Here is a 5,456-nt window from a genome sequence, read left to right on the forward strand (position 1 = left end):
AAAATAAAGATATTCCAAGATAAAGAAAAATTAAAAGAATTCACACAAACAAGACCAGCAATACAAAAAATATTAACCAAATTCATTATGGACAGAGAATAATCAACAACAGCAGATAAACCTGAGAGCATCACACATCACAACACTACCCAGAAACCAATAAAATGAAAGCACCCCTAAGTACAATGTAGAAATAGAGTAGAAACAAAGACACCAGGAAAAGCGCAAAAAAGGAAGAAAAAAGGAAGGGGGAGGGGAGACAAACACAACAAAATGACAGCAACAAACATGCATATGACACTGAATGTCAATAATGAAACTGAATGTCAACGGATTAAATGCACAAATTAAAAGACAGAGTAACAGACTGGATTAAAAAGTAAGACACATCTATAAGCTGTCTATAAGAGACATACCTTAACTTAAAGGCAAAATCATTTAAAAATCAAAGGATGTCCAAAATTTACCAAGTCAATGGCAACCACAAAAAGTTATGAGCAGCAATATTAATCTCAAATATAATAGACTTCTAGACAAGTAACATGAGGAGAGACTATTATTGTTGAGCTTTAAAATGATCAGTTAGAAACAAAAGTTAGAGCTCAACAATAACAGTAGAAGAATTCAACCACACTCAAGGAAAGACAGATCATATGAGAAACTCAATGGTACAATTCTGGAATAGATCACATGTTAAGTCACAAAACAAGCCTCAACAAATTCAGAAACATTGAAGTCCTATGCTCCATTTTCTCAGATCAGAAAACTATTAAATTGGAAGTCACTGATAGAAAGAACAGGACCATAAACACATGGAAACTAATTAAGATACTACTTAAAAACGACTGTGTAATAGATGAAATAAGAGATAGAATTAAGAAATTCCTTGAAACAAATGAAAATTATAAGACATCACACCAAAACAGTTGGGGCATAGCAAAAAGTCACCAGAGGACAGTTTATAGCAATCAACTTATAAATGAAAGCAGTGGAGAAATCTAAAACCACAACTTAACACAAAACCTCCAACAATTAGAACAAAGGCAACAACATAAGCCTTCCAACGACAGAAGAAAAGAAATTACAAAGATGAGAGCAGAGATAAATGAACCAGAAAACAAAGCAAAACAAAAGCAGTAGGGAAAAAAATCAGTAAGACAAGAAGTTGTTTTTGGAAAAGATTTACAAAACTGAAAAACTTCTGGCAAACTTAACAAGGGGGAAAAAAAGAGAAGGTACAAATATCTAGAATCAGAGATGAAAATGGTGACACCACAACAGATCCAAATGAAATAAAAAGAATAATAACACATTACTATGAAAGACTATACGCCAACAAGTTTGATAATCTAGAAGAAATGAACAAATACTTAGAAATACACCAGCTACCCAAATAAACACATAGGGGTGTAGAAAACCTGAAAAGACCCATAGCCAATGAAGAAATAGAGAAGGCCATCAAGAAACTTCCAACCAAGAAAATCTCAGGACCAGATGGCTTCACAGGGGAATTCTGCCAAGTATTCAGGGATTATCAACTATACACAGCCTATTCCAGAAGATAAAAAGAGACAGAAAACAACGACATTCATTCTATGAAGTGAGAATAACCCTGATACCAAAACTAGGCAAACTTCCCAAAAGACAGAAAACTAAAGACCAATATCCCGCATGGACATAGATGCAAAAATCTTCAACAAAATTATGGCCAATAGAATCCAACAATATATCAAAAATGATCAATTATGACCAAGTAGGATTCATACCAGGGATATACGGATGGCTCAACATTCAAAATAAAATGTAATCAACCACATGTGCAAGCCAAAGAATAAGAACCACATTATCATATCAATAGATGCAGAAAAAGCATGTGATAATACTAACACCTATTTCTGATAAAAATACTCAATAAAATATGAATAGAAGGGAATACTTCAATATAATAAAGACTATATACAAAAATTCAATGGTCAATATCATGCTGAATGGGGAGAAATGGAAAATACTTCCCCTAAGAATAAGAACTAGACAAGGAGACCCCTATTACCACTTTTACTCAATATCTTGCTGGAAGTCTTAGAACCATTATACAACAGAAAGATGTCAGAGGTATGCAATTGGGAAAAGAAGAAATGAAACTTGCTATTTACAGATGACATGATTTTATAGAGAGAGAACCCCAAGAACTCCACGAAATGACTGTTAGAAACAATGGAAGGATTTAATAAAGTATCAGGATAAAAGATTAACAAGTAGAAATCAATCAAACTCCTGTATATTAATGAAGAGAGCTCCAAAGAAGACATTAATAAATCAATACTTTTTACAATAGCTATACAAAATGTGAAATACTCAAGAGTAAACCTATCTGAAGAAACAAAAGTCCTATACAAAGAATACTACAGAACATTATTATTACAAGAAACTAAAGAGACCTACACAAATGGAGAAATATCACGTGGTCATGAGCAAGAAGCTTTAATATTGTGAAAATGTCAATACTACTAAAGCAATCTATAAATACAATGCAATTCTGATCTAAATCCAAATGCCATTCTTTAGAGAAATGGAAAAACCAGTACCAGCTTCACATGGAGAGGGAAGAGATCCAGGATAAGCAAAGAATTGCTCATAGGAAAGAATAAAGTTGGAGGCCCTGCACTACCCGACCTCAAAACCTTCTACAAAGCAGAATAGTCCAAAAAATGATAGACACAAGATCGGTGAAACAATAGAAAACTCAGAAATAAAAGCATCCGCATACACATAGTGGATTTTCAACAAAGGACCAAAAGACATTAGATGGGAAAGGGACACCCTCTGCAACATATGGTGCTGGAATATTGGAGCTCCATCTGCTGAAGAACGATACCAGCAAAGAAAGCTACAAAAAGTCATTAAGAAAGCAGTACCATTTATAATAACCACACAAAAGATGGAATATATAGGAATAAACCTAAGGACAGAAAGAAAAGACCTATACAGAGAAAATGACAGAACACTACCACAAGAAACAAACAAAAAACCCCCCTACATATTGGAAGAATATTCCATGCTCATGGATAGGCAGACTTAATACTATGAAAATGTCAATACTACCTAAATCAATCTACATATACCATGGAATCTCAAGCCAATTCCCAAATACATTCCTTAAAGAAATGGAAAAATTACCAATTTCATATGGGCAGACAAAAGACCCAGGACATGCAAATAACTTCTTAAAAAGAGGAACCAAGTAGGAGGCCTCACATTACCTGACCTAAAAACCTCCTACGTAGCCGCAGTAGTCAAATCAGCCTGGTACTTGAGAGGTATGTAGACCAATGGGTCAGAACAGTAAACCCAGACATCAATGCATCAACCTTCAGGCAACTAATCTTGGACAAAAGACCTAGAAATTTACAATGGACAGACAGCCTCTTCAACAACTGGTGTTGGACAAACTGGATTTCCATATGCAGAAGAATGAAGTAAGACCCATATCTCTCCCCATGCACAAAAACAAACTCAAGATGGATTAAAGACCTAAAAGTAAACCTCAGAGCTATCAGACTCATCAATGGTTATCATAGGTAAACGAGGAAGAGTATTTGCTTAGGGGGCATTGAGTTCATGTAAATAGTGGTGGAACAATTTGCAAAAGGATATCAATAATGGTTGTACAACATGAAGTGTATAATCAATGGCAATAAATTATACATTTAGAAGTTGTTGAGTTGGAGAATGTTTTGTTGTGTATATTTTTGCCATAATTTTTAAAATTACACAAATAACAATGAGTACCAGGAGGAAAAAAATGTTCTAAAATTGACTGGGGTAATGATCTTGATATGACTGAACTATTGAATTATATGATATGTGGAAGAAGTTCAAAAAAAAGTTAAAAAAAGAAATGAGACAGAACAGGAATAGACGTGTGCTCTCTCCCAAATGCATTGTGGCAAAGTTCACAACAGCAAGAAGATGGAAACAGCCCAAATGCCCTTCAGTAGAAGAATTAGATAAAGAAATTATGGTACATACACATAATGGAATACTATGCATCCTTAAAAAACAGCTATGTAATCATGAAACACCTCCTGACATGGCAACACCTGGAAACCATTAAGCTGAGTGAAGTTAGTCAATGACAAAAGGACAAAGTTGTATGAGTCCATTACTGTAAGGATAAATGCCAAGAAGAAGGTAGGATCTGCTCTCAGGTAGTATAATTTTCTATACTGGTCTCCCAAGTAACGAGGTAGAGAGCGTGCGTAGTGCCCATGAACCAAGTCTCACATCCTTTATATGCACACATTAAAAAGAATTTTGTTAGAGAAGATCTCACCTCAGCCATGGTCAATTCCAGATGTGGGGAGAGGGAGAAGACCATTCAATTGCTAACATGCTGAGCTCACTCCAAATCAACAGACATCCCCGTACAAGAGTGATAGTGAACCTTACTGGAAATTCAAGCCAGGGTGGGACAAGGGGGCTGTGTATGTCTGGGAGAAGGCGATTACACTTCTGTTAGTGCTTCAACAGAGCAGAGCAACTCCCCAACACTTAATAATAATTATATAGGACCAAAGGAGGAGTATATGACTGACTTGCACTATGTTACTGATTGGACATTTTTCACCTAGTTTCTATCCATGATGACCCAGGCCATGTGCTTAGACTTTAGTGTGTAGAGTCTGTACAAATCAAAATTCATGTATTGTTGTCTGAAACCAGCCTACATACTTGTATAATTTCCTTTTCGCAAAAGTGTTTTAAATTCTATACCATTGGTTAAATTAACACGCTATCAATAGAATTCCTTTATTTCCCAGATGGTTGATTTATAATGTTCTCTATCATAAAGTAATAATGATGCCTCTAAAGTATATCAGAGACATATATATACCACAGATGATATGACTAAATTTTTGATTCATATTTAATTCTAGCCTCAATCTAAGGATAATTAGTTGTTATGACATGGCCCTACTTGATACTCACCCTCATGAAGAGATCACTGAAGATATGGATGCTACAGCAAAGCGTGGTAAAGAAACCAGATGATGACAGTTATCAGAAAGAATAGCTGCTGTGTCTTAATGACTTATCTTAAAACAAGTAGCCACCTAAGTGAGGTGACAATGAAGTCCACATGGAAGAAGCATGCAAGCATGTGTTATCCAAGGATTGTAAATAGTTAAATTTAAATCTGACAGAAGGAATTGTATCAGAGCTTAAATTGTGAATACTTGGTTTGCAGAATGCTGTGGACGATGGTGGAAGCTCAAAATCTATTTGCAGGACCCACACATGGATTAAACTTCCAGGGAATCCCCTCTGCCCACAGTCCAGGTATGTGAATATTCACCTTGCTATCAGAGAGCATTGTAAAGTTGATTATGGGTGGACTTAAAAACCCAAATCAAACTCACTGGCATTGAGCCAATGCCCACTCACAGCAGACCTGG

The 5,456-nt window shown here is 35.6% G+C and overlaps 1 protein-coding gene across 2 annotated transcripts in view; it reads right to left on the reverse strand.

Moving 5' to 3' along the window:
- The window catches only part of LRRK1 (leucine rich repeat kinase 1), a 218,690-nt gene that overhangs the window by 174,405 nt on the left and 38,829 nt on the right, over positions 1-5,456 (reverse strand). The window lies entirely within an intron of this gene.

This window comes from Echinops telfairi, unplaced genomic scaffold (genome assembly GCF_000313985.2).
Source record: "Echinops telfairi isolate 266 unplaced genomic scaffold, ASM31398v2 ScPeMD7_7;HRSCAF=31, whole genome shotgun sequence".
In the NCBI taxonomy this organism is placed as follows: Eukaryota; Metazoa; Chordata; class Mammalia; order Afrosoricida; family Tenrecidae; genus Echinops; species Echinops telfairi.